The sequence below is a fragment of the Euprymna scolopes genome, chromosome 34, assembly GCF_053919585.1.
Source record: "Euprymna scolopes isolate OS-2025 chromosome 34, ASM5391958v1, whole genome shotgun sequence".
Classification (NCBI taxonomy): domain Eukaryota; kingdom Metazoa; phylum Mollusca; class Cephalopoda; order Sepiida; family Sepiolidae; genus Euprymna; species Euprymna scolopes.
This window is the reverse complement of record NC_136515.1, coordinates 18,171,060-18,196,059: the sequence shown is the minus strand read 5'-3', so window position 1 is coordinate 18,196,059 and position 25,000 is coordinate 18,171,060. Positions and strand designations below refer to the sequence as shown.

Sequence of the window (25,000 nt, the reverse complement as noted above, 5' to 3'; positions counted from 1 at the left end):
CTGTTATTATGACAGTAAAATAGTCTATTATTATGACTGTAAAATAGTCTATTATTATGACTGTAAAATAGTCTATTATTATGACCGTAAAACAGTCTATTATTATGACTGTAAAATAGTCTATTATTATGACTGTAAAATAGTCTATTATTATGACTGTAAAATAGTCTATTATTATGACTGTAAAATAGTCTATTATTATGACCGTAAAACAGTCTGTTATTATGACAGTAAAATAGTCTATTATTATGACTGTAAAATAGTCTATTATTATGACTGTAAAATAGTCTATTATTATGACTGTAAAATAGTCTATTATTATGACTGTAAAATAGTCTGTTATTATGACAGTAAAATAGTCTATTATTATGACTGTAAAATAGTCTATTATTATGACTGTAAAATAGTCTATTATTATGACTGTAAAACAGTCTGTTATTATGACAGTAAAATAGTCTATTATTATGACTGTAAAATAGTCTATTATTATGACTGTAAAATAGTCTATTATTATGACTGTAAAATAGTCTATTATTATGACTGTAAAATAGTCTATTATTATGACTGTAAAACAGTCTATTATTATGACCGTAAAACAGTCTATTATTATGATTGTAAAATAGTCTATTATTATGACCGTAAAACAGTCTATTATTATGACTGTAAAATAGTCTATTATTATGACTGTAAAATAGTCTATTATTATGACTGTAAAATAGTCTATTATTATGACCGTAAAACAGTCTATTATTATGACTGTAAAATAGTCTATTATTATGACCGTAAAACAGTCTATTATTATGACTGTAAAATAGTCTATTATTATGACTGTAAAATAGTCTATTATTATGACTGTAAAACAGTCTATTATTATGACCGTAAAATACTCTATTATTATGACTGTAAAATAGTCTGTTATTATGACTGTAAAACAGTCTATTATTATGACTGTAAAATAGTCTATTATTATGACTGTAAAATAGTCTATTATTATGACTGTAAAATAGTCTATTATTATGACTGTATAATAGTCTATTATTATGACCGTAAAACAGTCTATTATTATGACTGCAAAATAGTCTATTATTATGACCGTAAAACAGTCTATTATTATGACTGTAAAATAGTCTATTATTATGACTGTAAAATAGTCTATTATTATGACTGTAAAACAGTCTATTATTATGACCGTAAAATACTCTATTATTATGACTGTAACATAGTCTGTTATTATGACTGTAAAACAGTCTATTATTATGACTGTAAAACAGTCTATTATTATGACTGTAAAATAGTCTATTATTATGACTGTAAAATAGTCTATTATTATGACTGTAAAACAGTCTATTATTATGACTGTAAAACAGTCTATTATTATGACTGTAAAACAGTCTATTATTATGACTGTAAAATAGTCTATTATTATGGCTGTAAAATAGTCTATTATTATAACTGTGAAACAGTCAATTATTATCACTGTAAAATAGTCTATTATTATGACTGTAAAATAGTCTATTATTATGACTGTAAAATAGTTTATTATTATGACTGTAAAATAGTTTATTATTATGACTGTATTTATTTCGATAGAAAAATATCGACACGAAAAGTTATGTTAACATTAAATGTAAACTTTATGTTAACTTGATAGTATGTTAACGATATATACGGCATAATCACGATAATATAAACAATATATACGGCATTATTACGTCGACACACCGGATCCCGCTGGATCACCGAAGTTAAGCAACGTTAAACCTAGTCAGTACTAAATGGGTGACCATTTGTGACTTTCGGGTGTTGTATGTGTCCCTGCTTATCTCGGTATTGTTTCCAGTCGTCATGGACTTTCAGGAGAGGCGTAGTTAAAGGTTGCGCAACCCTTTGCCTCACAATTACACGCGCAACGGCTCCTACAGGGTGTATCCTTTGTCTTTCGGGACTAAATGCAGGCATCGAATATAAACAAAGTTACGTGACAAAAAACCGGCAAATATCTTTAGACTACGTATAGCGATGACGTAATGGAAAAGGTAGAATGTTTCGTATGGGCTTGTGTGTACCTGTATCAATCGCATATCCACCGTATAGAACAAATCCCTATTCCGCTTCAACAACTTATCGATCTCTAAGGCGAATTCCTCCGGTACTTTTATCCCTTTCAAGTTTTCGTCCTAGATCTTATTTTCCCGTTTATCCGGCAAACTCAGTCTTCATAGATACTTTTGGCTTTTGCATTTAAACTTTAATTCAAGCCAATATATAAGAATCATTTTATAAACTCGACAGTAGGTTCTCTACAGTGCAATGTAGACTACAATAGATTGTGGAATAATTCACTGTCAGAAGCATGGGTGTATCGCAATGGGTCCCCAATTAGAACAGGCAATGGAGCGATTTCATTGAAAAATGTGTTATCTCGATTTTGATGGCAATATAAAAATATGGGTGTGTGAAACATTCGTTGGTCATCATTGAAACTTGGGCAGCGTCGGTTCATCCTGTTAGTACACACACACACACACACACACACACACATATATGTGTACTTACATATATATGTATATATATATGCACATATATATGCACTTACATATATACATATGCACTTATTTATATGCACTTACACACACATATATATGTGATGAAAATGATGGAAATAGTATTCCGACAAAATAGAGAAAATAAAAAGGAACAAACCGTATTATGTGTTCATCAACGAAACGTTGATGAACACATAATACGGTTTGTTTCTTTTTATTTTCTCTCTCTATATATATGTATATATGTATATATGTGTGTGTATGCACTTACATATATATATATATATATATACAGGGTGACCTAAAAATACGGGCCCAAACTCTAATTAGGCCCCGTTCTTAGTGTTTTGTCCGAATGAAATGAAACTTTGGTCATAACTAGTTTATTGTATTCGAAACATCACATCAAAACACTACGGTTTTTGGCCTTTTTTTCCTCCGTTGACTGTAAAATGCTAGGAAAAACAATTGAATGTCCTCTGTTTTTTTTGGTCACCCTGTATATGCACTTAAATATATATATGCACTTACATATATGCATATATATATATATATATATATATATATATATATATATGTATATATATATACATATATACATATATATATATATATATATGTATATATATATATACATATATATATATATATATATATGTATATATATATATACATATATATATATATAAATATATATATATATATATATGTATATATATATACATATATATATATATATATATATATATATATATATATATATATATATATATATATATACAAGGAATAAGGAAAAGAAGAGATTTCTTAGAGCATGAATAGGTTAGCTAAATTAATCATGAATAGGTAACTAGATCCATTATGTGGAACATTTTTGGTTCTTGTGATTAAGGGAAGTAGTGTTTGATCTACACTGCTGGGGAGCCATGATTTAACATACGATTTTGTTTTTAAATCTCCGAAACAGTGTCTCATGGTAAACAACTGATGATTCCTTAAATTAACGTTAGAGCAAGTTGAGGCATTGATTGCAGGTGATTAAATAACTGAATAGTTTTCCAACGAATGATAGAAAATATAAGATTTAAATAAGTTTTTTTTTTATATAGTTTTAAAGGTTAAAAAAAACTTTCAAGACTCTATGTGTCTGTGTGTGTGTGTGTGTGTGTGTGTGTGTGTGTGGGTGTGTGTGTGTGTGCACGTGTGCGTGTGTGTTGGTAACAACGTCTAACTCTACACCCTTGAGCTTTTCTGCACTCGATAACCTTCTGCGCATCTATGGCACCAACTGCAGGAGAATGCAAGACACGCAGCAAATCTTTAAATAGGTTCATTTCTCGAAGGAGGCTGACTTTCCTCTTTTCTTCCAAAAGAAAACGGCGAAATATCCATAAATGGCATCGTTTTAGGCGGGACCGGTCGGGGTGTGTGCGGAGGGTGGGGGTGTACCTTTTTATGCCAGTCTCACGTTCATATTCATCTATCATATGTGATATCCATTGATCCATTCACTCCGACGCCCAACTCCATTCGTATCTACCTGTCCACCGATGGCGATGAACTTCTGCAGCATAGTACCACGACCGACATAAATATAGCAGGTCGTGTCACTAAATATCACGTGATCTGGTGACGTCACGGGTGTAGTCCTATGCTCATAGAGCCACAGTGCTGACTGTTACGCACGATCGTGATTTTCTGTTTCGATTCTCAAAGAAATTGACGCGGGATTCATAAAACTGGTCCAAAAGTGAACGTATTTTATTTTTCGGAAGATAAATATTATTTTACATTTGTACATGGGCAATTAAAAAGGGTGGTGGTGGGAGGTAAATACCGCGGGGTTTTATAATTGTTAAGTTTGTTTAATTACTAATCCAATGCGTGACTTTAATTTTACGTTAAAAAGCAACTTTTCAAATAATTTTTTAATCCTTTTTCTTGATAATACAGCAAACAATGTATTCAAATGAAAATTTCAAAGTCCAAACAAGAGGGGATGTAGGTATAGGTAGATGGCAATCCTATAGACCAAGGCAAGTCAACGTGTATTCAAATGACAATTTCTAAGTCCAAACAAGAGAGGATGTAGGTATAGGTAGATGACAATCCTATAGACCAAGGCAAGTCAACGTGTACTCAAATGACAATTTCTAAGTCCAAACAAGAGGGGATGTAGGTATAGGTAGATGACAATCCTATAGACCAAGGCAAGTCAACGTGTATTCAAATGACAATTTCTAAGTCCAAACAAGAGGGGATGTAGGTATAGGTAGATGACAATCCTATAGACCAAGGTAAGTCAACGTGTATTCAAATGACAATTTCTAAATTCAAACAAGAGAGGATGTAGGTATAGGTAGAGTACAATCCTATAGACCAAGGCAAGTCAACGTGTATTCAAATGCTGAGGATCTAAAAACGTTTCGTCTTGACTGCCAAAAAAAACGACATGGTTTTTGCACAAACCTAATATATCAGGTCATGTCATATGCTACTGGTACCATGTAACCCAGTACTACCTGCCTCATGGTGGGGTCACCGGCGACTAAACTAGTTCCCCCACCAGACTTGTTTGGTGAGGAGGGTGGCTAGTCTCCCTGAAGGATTAAAAACAAGACCTTCCAAAGGGTGAATGAACTCTTTTTCTGGATCAACGGCCAACTAGCACAGTGTATATTTGTGTGTGTGTGTGTGTGTGTATGTGTATTGGGGTGGAGAGGGCTCCCGTAAGCCGTGGTGAAGGCAACCTTTCTAGGAGAAGCAAATCTCTGATTTAAAAAACAAAGCGGGAGACCAGTACCCGCATTAAGCTGGTCTGCAGTTTATTTTGTAGCTGGCTATCTTGCTCTTGCTTGTTGCTGGATCTCAACATTTTTAACCGAGAGAGAGACTTAGCTGTCGTACAAAGATAAGACTCTGTAACATCTTTGTATAGATACTCCCTCAGGCATTTGGGCTCATGGATTTTAAATGTCTGAGGGTGTGGCACTCGTCTGACAAGACGTTGCAATCATCATATATATATATATGTATATATATATGTATATATATGTATAAATATATATATACATATATATACATATATATATATATATATATATATATATATATATATATATATATATTCTCCGCCTATTCTAACAGGATAAAGGTGAAGAGGAAGGAAAAAAATTCAAATTAGGCGAAACTACACATAGTAAATTACCAATAAAAACAGTAAAACGACAGAGAACAAATCAATCAATAAGTAGGATGCACAGGAAGAACAACCCTGACGATGGTCAATCGTGACCGAAAACGTTCGGTAAACTAGGGGACTTTATAAGAACTTTGGATCCCACAACAAAAATACTTGTACGAAAACAAGAAAAGTTCGAAAGAAAGATCATAAAAAGAAGAACGAAGATCCTCTTCAATAAAATATGCGCGAATATATATATATATATATATATATAAAGCTCTGTGTGTGTGTGTGTGTGTGTGTGTGTGTGTGTGTGTGTGTGGTCACAAATAGGCTCCTATATGGTTGACTATTTTAAAAAACTGATTACATATAATGATAGAAGATCTATCGGGACACAGGTATGGGCATGTTTTGTCTGTCAGAACGGTGGTTCATTAAAATTGTGGGAGCTGCGTACGGGCCTGGTCCACAAAGTATGAAAAAAAAAAACGTTTACAAATGTTTTTGATATAGATGTACATAAGAATTCTTTGATAAGTATGTTTTAACTTAAATAGGGATTGTATGATAAAATTGTGGGGTCTTCGTTCGCGCCTGGCCTCCATAGAATGGAAATAGGCACAAACTTTAATAAAGACTTTTCATATCTATCTGCGTAAGTATACTTTGATAATTATGTTTCAGTTTGAATAAATATGGCATAATAAAATTATGGGGTGATCGTTAGCAAATGACCTCCATAGAATGGAAATATGTCACAAAGTTTAACAAGGTTTTTTAATATAGATCCACAGAATATTGTGATAAGTGTTTCAATGTGAACAGGTATGGTATAATAAATTATGGAGTTTATCTATTTTATTGTTACTTTCATCATATTTTGCTTTGGTTTTGATACCCCCAAATTCAACCCAAATTTACAATCCTTTCTTTTTCATAGCCTATCATACTTTCATAAATCAGAGTCCATTTTCTGTAGGCTGTTTTGAAGCTCAAAACAATATATATTAAGGGGTAATAATAGGGGTCAAAGTTTTAAAAAATTGACCGCTCCCCCCCTTTTTTTTGCTCAACATACACCTCCAAATACCCGGGCAGCGCCGAGCACCCATGCTAGTTATATCGATATATCGATGAAAGTGAACATGTCTGTGTATCTGTGTATGTGTGTGTGAGTGTGTGTGTGTGTGCATTTCACTACGCAATAACTTTGTCAATTTTAAGTCTACAGACTCGAAGTTTGATATACAGGGTGCTGAGATTTATATATGTTGGATACCTGATGCTTTTAAATCATATAAAACTAATCAAAGTAGGTAAATAGAGAAATTCCAAAACTACATCAGTAATGTCTAAAAAGAATCTCGTATGTATATTTATTATATTTTCAATTTTTAAAATATTTTTAAAAGATATCTAGTAACTATAAAGAGATTATGAGTTAATAAGAATGAAAATATATAAATAATATTTTGATTACAAAGCAGGTTTAAGTATTATAATGGAGGCATTCGAACTACGGCAGATTTGTAAATAAATAATACTTAAACAAAAAATAAACAAAAAAAAATATATAGACTCCATATCCGGAACATTTTTTGCTCGTTTGTTTAAGGGAGACGGTGCTTGACCAACACTGCTGTGAGCCATGATTTACTATACGGTTTTGTTCTTAAATCTTCGAAACACTGTCTCATGGTAATCAACTGATGATCCCCGAAAACTTAGGACCATTGTGAATTCGAGAAAGCAAGTTGATTCAGCGATGGCAGGAGATTAAATAACTTACTGAAAAAATAATTTTCCAACGAAGAACGAGAAAATGCAACACAAATTTTATATAGTTTTCAAGGTTAAAAAAACTTCCAAAAATCCTTTTCTCTCTGACTCTCTGTATATATATATATATATATATATATATATATATATATATATATATATATATATATATATATATAATATTTTGATTTTACCGTCACTGGATTATTTATCTTCCACCAGACTATCCATTCATGTGTAATCACCTTTTTCTTCACCATATTCCATCTGCTTCACTTTTTTTGTTATCAAGTAAGATCTTTGACTTACTTGTTGTTTCATCAAATACTTTTGCATGCAAAATCCGATCCCGCATTTTGCTAATTCCTACCCTCTGATGAGAAGGAAGTTATTTATTCGAAACTCCCCGGATTAAGGACTATCCACTTATCTAGTGTTTCCTTTTCAGATTTAATATGTTTTTAACTCATTTCAAAGTGTTTTTTTAACATGTTTTATTAACTGTTTGCTCGTATATATATATATATATATATATATATATATATATATATATATGTGTGTGTGTGTGTGTGTGTGTGTGTGTGTATGTGTGTGTGTGTGCGTGAGTGTGTGTATGGGTGTGTCTAATTAATATAGAGCAAAAAAAACTAGATCTAATATCTGGAACAGTTTTTGTACTTTTGTTTAAGGGGGGGTTGTGTTTGATCAACACAGTTGGGGAGTCATTATTTAATATACGGTTTTGTTATTAATTCCCCGAAACAGTGTTGTGTGTCATGGCAAACAACTGATGATCCTTATAAACTTAGACATATTGGTTATTCGAGAACGCAAGTTAATTCAGCGATTACATAATTTACTGACAAAATAATTTTCCAACTAAGAATTAAATATTTAAATCCTTTAAGAAGTTTATCTTATACAGTTTTCTAGGGCGCACGGCACAATTACGTTGGCACACCGGTCCTCGCCAGATCACCGATGTTAAGCAACATGTTTAGGAAGGCTAGGCACTGTATGTACCTTCTGGGAAGGTTGTAACCTGGGGGCAGGGACCTCACCTTGCAAAAGAACTCCTCACTACAAAAGCATCTACAAATTTGTGGATGGCCTATTCTCCTCCAGGGATTCAATGCTTTTTATTATATCTTATATATAGTTTTCCAGGTGAAAAAACTTCTAAGAATATATATATATATATATATATATATATATATATATATATATATATATACTAGTCTACCCGTGACCCGTTGGGTCAGTATTTTATATTAGCTATTGACTTCATGTATGAGCGTGATACTTGTGACGTAAAGAAAATAGTATTTTTTTTAATATAACAGAAACATTTCTATAAAAGTATATTAAAATGAAAAAAGAATATAGATAGATTTCTATGAGTCGTTCTGTTTATTATAATTGATTATTTTTGAAAATTTTTTTTACAGTTACTGAATTATAAGTGGTTGGCCATACTTATAGGTAAATGTGCACTGAACAGATACCATAATACTTATTATAGTTAAATTCAAATTTTGATGTATCTGCTTTATTTTTTACATCGTTCATTTCTGTATTACGTTTAAGTTATTTTAAACCCCACTCTTCCAACGTTAAATAATAATTTCGAAATAATAACATTAATATTTCAGTGCACAGGTCATGCGCAATCGGATGTCGTAAACCGGAAAGTGGGTTACATATACTGTTACAAGGTCATTTGAGTTTTATAATTATATATTTATATATATATAATATATATATATATATATATATATATATATATATATATATATATATCAAAATGATTAAAAATGACTGGAAACCCCCTCATATATATATATATATATATATATATATATATATATATATATATATATATATATATATATATATATGAGGGATTTTCCAAAAATAATGCCGTCTATTTTTTCTTCCAGATGGATCAGCTGGGATTTCAAATGGCATTGTTATGATGACTGAACTTATGCATTCATGACCTGAAAGCTTAATCTCTCTTGCAGATATTTACAATGAAAGCAACTTCTGTCATGGACGTCCGTCAGAAGCAAAGGTGCGTCAATGAATCCCCAGTAAAAGTCCATTGAGAATGGTGGTGACTATGCAAAAAAATTAATTCTGGAAAAGTTGATTCTTTTAATCGTACCACTCCCATTTTCGCAACTCTTCAACTTTCTGAGCAAAAAAAAACAAAAGAAAAAAAAAACATTAGAAGGTTTTACTTTTGAAACAACCTTCGTACGTATATATAAAATGTAAAATGTATAAATAAATAAAAAAAAACTTCGAAACAAAGAAAGTAGATATGTAAACTTTATGTGTAACTGATTATAAAATATGGAATAATAAAAAGGTTGCTCATTTTAATGGTATTAATCCCGTTTTCGTAGCTCTTCAACTTTTTGTGTAAAATAAAAATAAAAGGGTTTACTTTGAAACGACTCTCGTATGACAATGCCCGCTCCAAACGCCCATGCACACCCATCGTTCATCACTGGCTAAATTGCATTAAGAATGGTGGTGATTATATAGAAATATACATTCTGGAGAATAAAAAGGTCGCTCGTTTTAAAAGCACCACTTCCGTCTTCATAGCTCTTCAACTTTTGGAGTAAAAAAATAGGAGGCGTTACACTTGAAGTTACTCGCGTGTCACAAATTGCGCTCCGGACGCCCATGCACAGCCGCATATAATTTTCATCCATCTTCATCCATTTTTTTTTTTGCACGTAAACTGCTTATTATATTTCCATAACTGTACTTCTTCTGCACCAAATGCTTGCAAGCGCCACAAAAGTGCATCAATGCGAAACTGGTGATCACACGGAAAAAAAAAATCTTCAAAACGAGGGCGCAGTGAACTAATAAACATTGCGGTGAATTAATGCGTCGTTCGCGTAAAATCTCTAAATATGGTCGAGATACGAAATTCTAAAAAAAAATATATTCATGCTTAGATAATTTCCTATATTTGGAATTTCGAAAAAAAAAAAAAAATCTGAACCAAAAATGAAATGGAAACAAAAAGTCTTTGCAATATATGCAGCAAACAATTTAATAAAATTCTCTGGTAAACATTAAATAAAAGTAAGGCGGGAAATGGTTTCCAAATCGCACATTGTGTATCCACATGTGTATGTGTATATGGATATAAATTTAGATTATAGAAAAAGATGAATATATATATATATATATATATATATATATATATATATATATATATGTTTCATTGTTAAAGTGTTTTTTATTTAAAAAGTCTGAAGAAAGACTGTTCTTGTGAAAATTTTCAAACGACATATTGTTTGAATTTGTCCAAATGGTCTCGAAACAATTGTAGCTAACAATGAAATACACTTTTTGTTGCTATTAATCCATTCTTTGAAGTCTTGAAGTCTTGTTTTTTGTTAAATATATATATATATATATATATATATATATATATATATATATATATATATATATATATATATATTTGTTAAATGTTATATATATATATATATATATATATATTTGTTAAATGTTTGCTGCATGTCTGAATATCCTTTATGTAAATTTTCAAATATTTAGACCCAAAATTGGCTGAGCCTATCTCTTGAAAATTTCATACAAAGCTAATTTACATTTCTGGCAGTGTTCTTAGATATGTTTTGTACAGAAATTCATCTGATAAGTATAGAAAATCGAAAAAAAATAATCCGATCATAAAAATAATCTTTCTTATAGATAAAAAAGAATTTTTACAGGCGAATATTTTACGTTACACCGGCATAGAAGATAATAAAATCTTAGTTAATCATTTCTTAAAAAACAGAATTATTGACATCAGGGCATATAGCTTAGTGGTAGACCATTCGACTATATATATATATATATATATATATATATATATATATATATATATATATATATATATATACTAGTAGTTCAGCCCGGCTTTGCTCGGACCCTATTTACTGTTCATAACTTTATGTGCATACTGTATTAAAACGTTTAACTCATGTCCAGGTAACCTACATCTAAAATTTCATATGTTTAGACCCAAACTTGCAGAGTAGTTTGGTAGAGTTTGTAAAGGTCAACTTTGTAAACTTTGACCTTTTGGCAGCCAGATTTTTTCCTAAAACTGATTTAAAGGTTTGCTGCATGTCTGGATACTCTTTATGCAAAATTTCAAATGTTTAGACAAAAATTTTCTGAATAGTTAGCTAAAGACCGCAAAGGTCAAATCTTTTTAACTTTGATATCTTGACAGCACCATTTTCGGCCAAAAACCGATTAAAAAGCTTACCCTATGTCTGAATACACTTTATGTAAAATTTTAAATGTGTAGACCAGAAATTGGCTGAGTAATTTGGTAGAAATCACAGAGGTCAGTTTTTTCTTTTATCTTTTACCCCAATTTTGACTTCTTAGCATTCATTGTTTTGGTCTCAAATCAAATTAAAATGTTTGCCGCATGAACAAATAACCTACATCTAAAATTTCAAGTATTTACACCCTAAATTGGTGGAGAAGTTTGGTAGAGATGTCAAAGGTCAAATCGTTGAACTTTGACCCCTTGACAACCAAATTTCTGGCCGAAAAGCAATTAAAAAGATTTCTCCAAATCTCAATACCCCTTATGTCAAATCTCGAGTATGTGGACCGAAAATTAACAGTAGGGAAATTTACACACACAGACACACACACAATTTCACTTATATATATATATATATATATATATATATATATATATATATATATATATATATATATAAGTGAACGTGTCTGTGTCTATGTCTCTGTTTGTCTGTGTGTCTGTGTACATTTCCCTACGCAATAACTCTGTCAGTTTTTAGTCTACAGATTCGAAATTTGATATACAGGCTACTGAGATATGGAAAAATCGAGGTAGTCGGGTTTCGACCAGAAATTTAGCAGCTAAGGGGCCAAAGTTAAACGATTTGACTTTTAAGAACTCTATCAAACTCCTCCAACAATTTTGGGTATACACACTTGAAATTTTAGATATAGGTTCCTTTGGACATGGATCTATCTTAACAACTTGATTTGAGCCTAAAACAATAAATTTTAAGAGGTCATAAAAGGGGTCAAAGTTTAAACAATTGATCGTTTTTTTTTTTTGTTTTTTTTTGCTCAGCATACATCTCCAAACACCCTGGCAATGCTGGGCTGAAATGCTAGTATATATATATATATATATATATATATATATATATATATATATATATATATATATATATATATATATACGCCTCTGAAATTGTTCTAATATAAGTGAGTTTGAATTTATTAGATGAAGTCAGTTTTAATCTATCTTGGTTGGTTCACAATTCTATTCAACGTTTTCCGAAAGTAGCGGCTGACGGATCCCACCATTTCTCCCCTGCGTCCCCCCCCCGTCTCGACAGCTTGCAATAAGTGAATCGTTTGAATATTTCGTGATGCAACGGACATGCAAGAAAATTTCCGAACGCTTATCGATAAACACGATGGCAAATGTATTCATGCATAATTTTATAGACGTTTTAATCATCAGATGATTCAATGTGTTATCTCTTATGTATACTAGCTATATATATATATATATATATATATATATATATATATATATATATATATATATTATACATATATATATATATATTATACATATATATATATATATATATATATATATATATTGTTGGCTCCGTCGATCTCGAGAGATCATGAAATTCCACGTCCTCATTCAGTCGGGGGGGGGTGCAGCTTGTGTTGTGGCATGCCAATGCGGGAGCCACAGGACCTGCCACAGTTACTACAGATGTAGCTTTTCTTTCTCTCTTCATGTGCCGGGGTCGAAGCTTGATCTGTCCTCTCCTTTCTACGGGCCCACTTCTCCCGCCAACGTGTGGTCCTCCTCCTCTTGGATGTCTTAGCCATACACTGGATGGTGGTCCGCCAGCCCTCACGGTCTGAGGCAGCAATCTCAAGCTTCGAGGGGCTGAAACCGCCGGCCCTCAGGTCACGGTTGCAGACATCCTTCTAGCACAGGGCCGATCGGCCGGTAGGTCTTGTGCCAGAGGCAAGCTCCCCAAACAAAAGGTCTTTATGGATTCATCCATCATCCATGCGGCTTACATGTCCCAGCCAGCAGAAACATCTGATCATGCTGGGAATCCGTGCCTTGGCTAGGACATCGATGTTGGTGACACGGTCCTGCCAGGTCAGACCAACCAATATTGTTGGATAACCTGATGTTTTAAATCATATAAAACTGATCAAAGAAGATAAAACCCAATTAAACTACACTAGTAATGTATATAAAAAAAAATCTCGTATATATATATTTATAATGTTTTTAATTTTTATACTTAAGCAATTTTTGTCATGGACATCCGTCAGAAGCAGAGATGCATCAATGAATTCCTAGCAGACGTTCATTGATTTAATGGGAATCAGTGTGTCAGCACGATTATGCCGTGTCAGTTAAGCGATTAGTAATAAAGTAACTGCTTGTGAAAGAATGGGAGGACAAAATCAGGAAAGGTTGACTTCATAGAACTGTACAGGAATATACATTTCTGTCGACAGTGAGCGAACTGGGCGCTTCTACACTAATTAAACGAAATTTCGGAAATCGTAAAACTGAATTTCGCATGAAAACAATGATATCTACGTATTCCTCGTATTTTTAATATGATTATATCCAAAAATTACGAAAATCGATAAGGTAGAAAATTATTTATTAAAGAAAAAAATAGAATTTGATGAAAACGATCAGGACACAGAAGAGTTCAATAGGGAGGTAATTTTCCTTTCTAATTTAAACAAGATAGCGGCAATTTTTCACTTGCTAACACAATTAAAGTTGTTTTGTTTAATAATTCAGTAATTTTCAGGTAATTTCAACTGCATTATTTGGAAGCTACAATTCCTAGCAGACGTTCATGGAGAATGGTGGGGACTATGTAAGAAATTAATTCTGGAAAGGTTGCTTGTTTTAATGGTACAACTTCCATTTTCGTAACTCTTCAGAACACAAAAAACAAAACAATAGTAGTTTTACTTTTGAAACAACCTCCGTGTGCATATATAAAATATAAAATCTATATATAAATGAATAAAAAAAACCTTCAGAGCAAATGTATATTTCTGTGGAAATCTAATGTATTTCATTATAATATATACCAATCCTTATTTAAGAAGCTCAATGAATTACAGAGCAATATACTGAATGAATGACAAAAGTCTATATTCCAAAATCCATGATGTTGACCATCTTATATCTAAAATAGATTCACTAATTGATATAATAATTAAGTGATTGATTTTGTGCTACGAAACAGATAGTGTCAAGAATTGTACATGTCAACTGAATTAAAGGAATAAATTATAAGATGGTCAACATCATGAAGTTTGGAATATATATATATATATATATATATATATATATATATATATATATATATATAAAATAGAATAAAATAAAAATTACAATTAAATTTACCAAAATTTTGGTAAATTTAATTGTAATTTTTATTTTATTCTATTTTATATATATATATATATATATATATATATATATATATATATATATATATATATATATAAAATAGAATAAAATAAAAATTACAATTAAATTTACCAAAATGGTCCAAGATGGTAAAACTAAAGTATAATATAAATATTAAAGAATTAATATTTTGGATTTTAACGTCATTGGATACTTTACCTTTCACTAGACTATCCATTCACGTGAAATCACCCTTTTCTTCACCATATTCCCTATGCTTCACTTTTTGTTATCAAGTAAGATCTTTGACTTACTTGCAGTTTCATCAAATACTTTTGCATGCAAAATCCGATCCCGCATTTTGTCTAATTCCTACCCTCTGATGAGAAGAAAAGTATTTCTTCGAAACACCGCGGATTAATGACTATCCACTTATTTAGTGTTTCCTTTTCAGATTAAATATGTTTTTAACTTTTTTTCAAAGAGTTTTTTAGCATGTTTTATTAACTATTTGCTCTTATATCTATAATATAAAGCTGAACGTCTGTGTGTGTGTCTGGTCACGAATAGGCTCCTATATGGTTGACTATTATAGATAACTGATCACATATAATGATAGAAGATGTATCGAGACACAGAAATGGGTATGTTTGATCTGGCATAATGATGATTTATTAAAATTGTGGGGTCTGTGTAGCGCCTGGTCCACATAGTATGGAAAAAAAAAAAAAAAAAAAAAAAAAACGTTTACAAGTGTTTTTGATATAGATGTACATAAGAATACTTTGATAAGTATGTTTTAACTTAAATAGGGATGGTATAATAAAATTGTGGGGTCTGCATTCGCACCTGGCCTCCATAGAATGTAAATAGGCACAAACTTTAATAAAGACTTTCATATCCATCTTCGTTTCAGTTTGAATAAATATGGTATAATAAAATTATGGGGTGTCCGTTCGCACCTGACCTCCATAGAATGGAAATATGTCACAAAGTTTAACAAGATTTTTTAATATAGATCCACAGAATATTGTGATTAGTGTTTCAGTGTGAACAGGTATGGTATAATAAATTATGGGGTTTATCTATTTTATTGTTACTTTCATCATATTTTGCTTTAGTTTTGATACCACCAAATTCGAAGCTATCTCTTTACAACCCTAACTTTTCATAACCTATCATACTTTCATAAATCAGAGTCCATTTTCTGTAGGCTGTTTTTTGAACCCAGTCAACGACGGATACTTTTGCTAGTATATATATATATATATATATATATATATATATATATATATATATATATATATATATAGTGAATGAATGTAAAAAAACATGTTGTAAAATTACATTTAAAAATAAAATGCTTAATTTCAAAACTGTAGCCGAATGGATACGGTCCTTGCTAATCCAGCCATAGATGACTTGTCTTGCCGGGTCCGAATCTGCACTGAAGATTCCCGAAAGGCTGAAACACTATTGTCTGTAGGTATAGTAAATAATATATATATATATATATATATATATCCATCTCATGAAGGCTACATGCTCATATGAATTGTTATATACATTCGAAAGTGCAGAGATATAAATATAGAAGTATATATTTATAGAACAATTCCATTATTCCGATTTAAATTTGCACAAAGTTTGTCCCCAGCGTGCTCAGTGAAGATCAGAAAGAAAGACGTTGTCATGGTATTTAACACAGTTCCTCACTCACCTTACAGTACAGGCTTTTTTTTTTTTTTTTTTTTACATAGGCATCACAACTTATCAGGGCCAAGAGGCCACTCGAGGATAAGGGTTATAGCGTGTAAAGTAGAAATTGGACAATATAGTAATTGTAAATAATTAAAATTCGGTAAATTTGTTAACTCATGTGAAACGGTTCATCAATAACTTGTTTACATTAGACTTGAAGACAACCATATTGTAGTCAGCTGGAAAGCAGGAAAACAGAAGATAATTCCATAGTCGTACAGTTCTAAGAAAAAACTTTGTTCATGAAATCTACGTTTAGGTTTAGGCACAGATAAAGAGTGGGGGAAATTAGTGATAGTGTGTTCTGCTAGACCGGTGTTTTCTGTGAAAGTCTGGCGAGGGGGGGGCATACATTGAATCTCAGCCAAGCACTTGCGATGAAAATAACGATACATCAGAGACAAACTCGCAACATCTCTTCTATGAGAAAGAGGTTGCATGGAAGAGAAAAGGCAATCCGCTACGAGGCTATGAAGTCTATTTTGAACCCTATCAAGGCAGGATAAGTCTTTTCTAGCAGCTCCTGCGCAGATATGGCAACAGTACTCCATCCTTGGACGTACCTGGCTCTTATATAGATAGAGAATTGCATCACGAGTGAGATATCTACTGGATCGATAGAAGGATCTCACCATTTTTCCAGCGGCCTTGGCAATGGATTTAATGTATGTGTTCCATTTAAGATCAGAAGCTTGTCAAAACATGAGGCCTCCCCAAGACGAGAGCCATTCATTTCAATTGATGCCAGATGGGGATCAGAGCGTTGATGATGTAAAGATAAAAGCTTGGTCTTAGATGCATTAAAAGTAACAAGCCACCTCTTTCCTCATTGAACCACTTGCTCAGAATCAGAGGAGAGAGAATCAGGGAGAACTTGGTCGTTTACGGTCTTAGATGTGCTACCATAGATAGTAGTGTCATCAGCATAAATGTCTACGAATAATGTAAGGATGTGATTTGGAAGATAATTAATGTAGATCAGGAAGAGAGTTGGGCCCAGGATGGACCCCCCTGAGGGACTCCAGCATTAATACTGTGAGGTTCTGATTTCTGCCCATCAACAACTACTCTTATGAACTTATCAGAGAGAAATGATTTAATAATTGAGAAGACATTTCCAGCTATATTGTAGCTGGAGATCTTGTGAAGTAAACCTTTATGCCATACTCTATCAAAGGCCTTTGATATGTCAAGAGCAATTGTCCGAGAAAGGTAGCCTCCTATGAGATATAACTGTAAGCACATCTGCTGTAGATCTAACAGAATGGAAACCATATTGCGTGTCACTAAGAAGGTTATTTTTGTTGAGATGTTTGATTACTTCTGTATTTAACACAGATTCCAGCAACTTACTCATGACGCACAGGAGACTTATTGGCCTGTACTGAGAGGGAGATGAGCGATCACCTGAATTCTTAAGTATGGGGCATACTGGTGAGATTTTCCAGGGAGATGGGAAACTAATCTCCTTAAGACAACATTTAAACAGTTTTGTAAGGATTGACGCTAGTTCTGGTTGAAGTCTTTTGAGTACTATAATTGGAATACTGTCAGGGCCGGTTGCTTTACTGGTGTCAAGGGTTTTTATTAGCTTGGCAACATCACATACAGGTATTTGTATATCACATAGCATGTTTTCTGATACAGGAGGAAATATTGGAGGTTGGCTGCCTTGGTCGCAAAGGGTAGAATTAGCTGCAAAGTTTTTGACAAAAAGTTTGGCTTTGTCTAATGCTGACGAGATGACCTCAGGTCTATTGATGAGAGTTCGGATAGAACACACGCTTCTGTTCAGGATTCGGTTTGTTATTTGCCAAATCTGGTGGGAACCAAGCCGCTGCTCAGCTACTTTGGACTTGACGGAGTGAGCATACAGCTCTCTTGCCTTCTTTTTTACTTTTTTACAGTGGTTGCTGGCAGTCCTGAAAGCGGCTTTAGTCTCAGTACTATTCCCTAAGGTTAAGGACTTTAGGTTGTCCCCTAAGCTCAAAGAAAACCTTAGAGTCTATCGTCATGAAATCGAAATCAAAGCATAGAAATATACATCCATATGACTTGGGTACATCAGCTTGAATTGAAGCTGAAAACAAAACTTATATATATATATATATATATATATATATATATATATATATATATATATATATATATATATATATATATAACTTCAGTTCCTTCAGCTATAATCGAAGCTGAAATAAAAAACTTATGAAGAATTTTTAATAAAATTATTTAGGAAAATAAAATAGATTACTGGAGTGTCATCAGCTATAATCGAAACTGAAACCGAAACTTATAAAGAATTCTTGGTAAAATTATTTATAAAAGAAAATAAATGACTTAAGTGCAATCAGATATAATCAAAACCGAAACCAAAACTTATGAAGAGTTCTTAGTAAAATTATATATAAAAAAATAAATGATTTGGGTGCCATCAGCTATAATCGAAACCAAAACCATACGTATGAAGAATTCTTGGTGAAATAATTTATTATAAATTATATATAAATGGAAGTTCATAACAATTAAATGACAGTCACTCGGATGTAAGCGTGAAACGCAAAATAAATAACACGCACGTTTTCTGAATTTTTGAGATGAGGATTGATTAATTGTATTATTATTATTTATCGGACTACTGTTCCCATCTTGAGTGTGATTTTCACAACGTTTCAGTCGATGTAGCCTCCGTGGCGCAGTAGTTAGAGTATTGGGAAAAATCAATTGTAAAAGTGATATTCTCCTGGAGGTTGAAGGTTCAATCCTAAGTGTAGGCGACCGAAAAAATACATTTGCGAATTATTTAGGACATTTATCCAGTTATGGCTTACGAAACAAGAGCACGCTACCCCCTGTAACGTGAATAAAGGATTCTGGTCAAAATTCCGTTCAAATTCCCGAGTTTGACAGAAACATTTCCAAGTTCGGCAAGACACACCCGAAGAAGGTCGGAGGTTACATCGACTGAAACGTTATGAAAATCACACTCAAGATGAGAATAGTAGTCTGATAAATGATAATAATACAAACACACGTGCAATCCTATTAATAGATGGATATAATATTTATTTTACGATCGGGCAACGTCAGGCGGCCTGCTAGTATAAAATATAACTGTTTTCCTTTCTGATTTATTTTTCTGCTATTCAATTCTATGAATATCTCTTACAAATAATCACGTTTTCAATAGATGCTGATTAAACTCAAATTACAACTAACCACATTTTGTAAATCGTTCTTTATTGATCAATAGTAAAGAAATCCTTCGATGAATTACAAACGTCAATAATCATCGTGTTTTTTTTTATTTAAATGCCATATTTTGCGCAGTCTGTATCGGAATTTAAATTATGGTAACTCTTTTATTTTCTTGATTTAAAAAAAAAAATTCTTAGAGTGTATTTTGTTATCATCAATAATCTATTTTCAACTTTCAATAAAATATTTTTTTGGAGGAGGGCGGGGAAATTGCTTTAATGCAATTATAAACTGTAATAAGGTTACTCCAGACTCATTGGAAAAAAAGCAAAATAGTAAATTACTATTAAAACCCAAAATGCAACAGTATACGACTGTGATTATTTTGGTTATTGCAAGGTTGAGTACTGTACCGGTTTTCAGTAAGATATACTTTAGCTTCCTTTAAATCTTTATTTATTTGTTTATTTATTAAAGTTTTTGAAGGGGAGCGGTTCTTTTATTTTGGATCAATAATCGAACTGAAGCACAGAGAGCAGCTGGAACTAGTTGTAAAAGTAAAAGAGTTATCTTCCCCTGATGCAAATAGTATGTGGAAGGTAATCAGCTCTTGATAAAGAAAGTACTCAGGGAGTTATCTTCCCCTGATATATGAAAGTACCTATGGAGTTATCTGCGCCTGATACAGTGAGTGCCCAAGGAGTTACCTGCCCCCGATACAGGAAGTACCCAAGGAGTTATTTGCCCCCAATGCAAGAAGTACCTGAGGATTTATCCCTTGATACAGGAAGTACTCTGGAAGTTACCTGACACAGGAAGTACCTGATGAGTTATCTGCCCTTGATATAGGAAACCCTGGAGATTTATCTGCCAGTGATACAGGAAGTACCTAGGGTGTTATCTGCACTTGATACACGAAATACCCAGGCAGCTATCTACACTTAATACGGGAAGTACCAGCAGATTTATCTACCCTGCCCCTATGAAGTATCCAGAGAGTTATATGCTCTTAATATAGGAAGTACCTGGGAAGTTATCTGTCTTTGATACAGGAAGTACTTAGTGAGTTATCTGCCCTTGATACAAAAAGTACCTAGGAAGTTATCTGCACTTGATACAGGAAGTACTTAGGGTGTTATCTGCACTTGACACAGGAAGTACTTAGGAAGGCATTTGCTTTTTGTGTGAAACTTAGCAATGAATCGTAGGACTGTGTCTTCCTTATTTTACAGAAGCTTTATAGCAAGGATAAGAAATGGATGATATAAGTTCAGGGAACTAGCAAAGCATTACCATTGTCGACCAATATATGGTTCTACCAGGCATGCGAGCACTGTATGAAACTGTATAGAAATGAAAACTGACCAGTGAGAGTTAAGAATATGTGTTGCATCGAGTGAACTGATACGAATAATGTGTAATAAAAGTCTTAAAGACATGCTTGCATTTCATTATAGGGGGATGTGTACAGAACAGGAGACTTTGTTGGTTTGGTCACATTGAAAAATGGATGAGATTTTATGTCAGTAGATGTACACAGTTGAATGCTGAATATGGGAAAAATAGGGATAAATATTTTTTTGTTAGGATTCTTATAATGCAATTAATTTACACGATTAAAGGATATTAAATAAATATTATAACCTAGATGGCAAGGAAATGTGACTTCGATTGTTTTGATTATTGCAAGGTTGTGGTTTGTATTGGTTTTCCAGAAGTATGCTGATGATTTCATAATTGCTTGTGAAACAATTGTTGCGTTAAAGTTGTGGAAGAATTTTATGGAAAGTACAAGTGATGTTTCCAAGACTATTGGGTGGAACAGTAAAATTATCGACCAAAAGACACAAACTACAGCTTTATTTTAAAACTTTTATTGAAAAAATCAATTCAGGTAACTTGATTATGTAGTAGAGCTGACATCTATTCAATGTAGCCGCCTTCAGCCTAAATCACCACCTCGACAAGGGTCCGGAACTGGGAGTATGCCTTTTCCACAAGCAGTGGCAGGAGCTCAGCATATGGTGGCGATCAAACTGGCTTTGGTGTAATGAGAGGTCATGTTGGTGATGTTCTTGACGTATGACCAAACGGAGTTACAAGTTGTAACACTCCTACTGAAGCTAAACCTGGGTCTCTTTGCACTTGTGTGCTGCACCGAGTCACAACTAGTGCTTGGTGATCCCCTTGGATCAGTGGATCACCACACTCTTCAGCATATCCACGTAAACTTTGGTGTTGACTTTCAAGCCAATTTCGAAGATATTAGGTGCCATGATGCGGCTCCGACTTGAAACCACACTAAAGACCATAACCATGGCCAGAAATTTTGTTTACATCACCCTGGGCACGTCCCTGTTATTCGTGACAATCCAGCGGTGCCTTTTGAGAGTGCTGGCAATGGTCCTGTTATCGGATCGATGAAGAGTTGTACAGCGGAGTATCTCTGATCTCGCTCGTTGTGTCACTTTCAGACATGATAGAAGGCCTCTATCGCCGTTGGGATTTGTACACAACTGGTCGACTAGTAGATGGTCAGCAACAAAAAAAAAAAAAAAAAAAAAAAAAAGAAGAAAACCAGTTTTCATCAAACGGAAATGGAATCATGTCATCGTTTCTGGGGCGACAATTTTATCGTTCCAATATATAAAGTGTATATGAGAAATGGGGGAAATATCCTCGCAAACGAGGGAAATTCTCATGCTCAGTTTGTGGCAAAGAAAAGATGGAAAGAAATGATGATGATGATGATGATGATGATGATGATGATGATGATGATGATGATGATGGATTAAAGAAAAAGAAGGATGAAAAAATTAAGACCTGGACATAGATAGGTTTGTTTAGATGTCAATTGCTGAAATCCGTCTGCCACATAGTAGCATGTTCAACATATGGACGTTAAACCAAATATGACGGTGACAGAAAATATGAGAGCAATTCAGTTAATGAATGTAGAACAGTTGAAATAGCAGGGTCAGTAGGTAGGAAAAGCTCAAGGAAAAAGAAAGGATGAGGTAATAACGATGGACGAAAAAAAAAAAGAAAAAAAAAAGACCTGGTCAGAGCTGGGTTTGTATGGAAGTCAGTAAAAGCCGTCCAACATGTAGTGGCGTGTGAAATGTAAAATAAACTGATGATGATGATGTTTATGAGCAGGAGGAGAATGGGATAATATATATATATATACATATGTGTGTGTATATATATATATATATGTATATATATATAGATAGATAGATAGGTAGATAGATAGATAGATAGAGATATCGATACATACAGCGCCTAACCTTCCAAAATTGTCACCCATCTGGTACCGACCAGGCTCAACGTTGCTTAACTTCGGTGATCTGGCGAAAACCGATGTGTCAACGTGATTGTGCCGAGTCATAGAAATTTCCTGGTTGGTGTCTGATGTGCATTAATTCACTGGGAGAGACGCACCCCAGTCCTCATAAAGACATGCATCTTGGAGAAGGGAACCCTGATCTAAAAACCTTCGGTCTACTGTATACTCTGTCCTGTGGTAGTTATCTGCACCGACAAAGGTTAGGAGTAATACCAAAAATAGTGGTTGGTTCTACACAAAGCCTTCACCACTATAAACAAATCATATATGTTGATTTCCGAGCAACTTAGTTGTTGTGGCGGAACCTCATACATCGAAATCGACTGGAGAGTCCATCATAGATATAGATATAAATATATATTGATATAAATATTTCTGTGTGCTAGAACGTTTTCATTCTAAATTCTACGCAATTATGCAGAATGTAGAAACTATGCATAAAAAGAATTCAGCGTAATAATGAAATGAAACCAATTGTTTAATAAGAAACCATAAAAAATGAATAAATAATTAATTAACGCTCGTTTTTCCAAAGAATATGCAAATTAGTTAACTTTATTATAGTCGTTCGCATATCAATGACTGAGTATATTAAATGGTTCGTTTTTCTTCGGGCTAAGTATATCATATCTTCTGATGCTACACTTTAATTCATTTTGTCGTTAGTCAATGAACAGGAAGCCCTTCTATAGTAAAGCAATTTTTATTTTTGCCTACTGCCAGAGTGCCCCTTTTTGGGGATCTGGTTTTATCTCACAATGAAAATGACCTTGTGCCACATTTTGTTTTTATAGGGAAGCAACTGACCTTGAGGCTGGGATCGCAGTGTGGTGTCTGTTCGGATGCTACACGAGTTAGTTTGTCCCTTGGTCAATAGAGGGAAGGCCCTTCTATACTAAAACAATTTTACCTACTTAAAGGGTGATCCTTTTTAGGAAGCTCGTTTTCCTCCACATTAAAAAACGACTTTGTGTCGCATTTTGCTTTCATGTTGAAGCAATTAAATACCTACAGAAAAAGTAGACTTTTAATATAAATGTCAGAGCGAAAAAAAGTTTAATCTTATGGGTGTATAGACTATTATTATGCATTCAACAGGAATTTTGGTGTAGTATCTGTTTTTCAGATGCTGCACTTATATTTCTTGTTCTGTGTCAGTGGAGGAGAAATCCTTCACGACTGAGAAAATTTTGAATTTTTGTTCCTTTTCTCCACGTTAAAACACGACCCTGGTGTCTAACTCTTCCCTCGTGGGGAGGCATTGTGAATAGGAACAGGAGTTTTCACGCAGCCCCTCATCAATAACTGTAGAAAATGTTTTAAAAAAAATGCATTATAAGCGATTGTTTCTCATTGCTTACGCTGCTTGAAATAATTTTGCATTATCGCAAAAGCTGTTTACCATTTAGCTGTCGCTGCCGTTTGTCTTCTCTGGAATTTAAGTTGCACGCATCACTATTACCATCGTCATATTTTGTCATTGTTCAATCCAAGATGAACAATCTTAGAAATCTTAAAGTAATTTTGATATTTTTTTTATTGATTTAACTTCGCGAATTTAATCAATAGTTCACTAAATTATTTGTTTGCTTTGAATTTTTATAAAATTATCGCAAAACCATTTTTATCTTTTTTATTTATTGTCTTTTCTAAATACAAAA

General features: G+C 33.1%; 1 protein-coding gene across 11 annotated transcripts in view; it reads right to left on the bottom strand.

Annotated features, from left to right (window-relative positions):
• The window catches only part of LOC145259106 (protocadherin beta-11-like), a 1,732,684-nt gene that overhangs the window by 969,828 nt on the left and 737,856 nt on the right, over window positions 1–25,000 (bottom strand). The window lies entirely within an intron of this gene.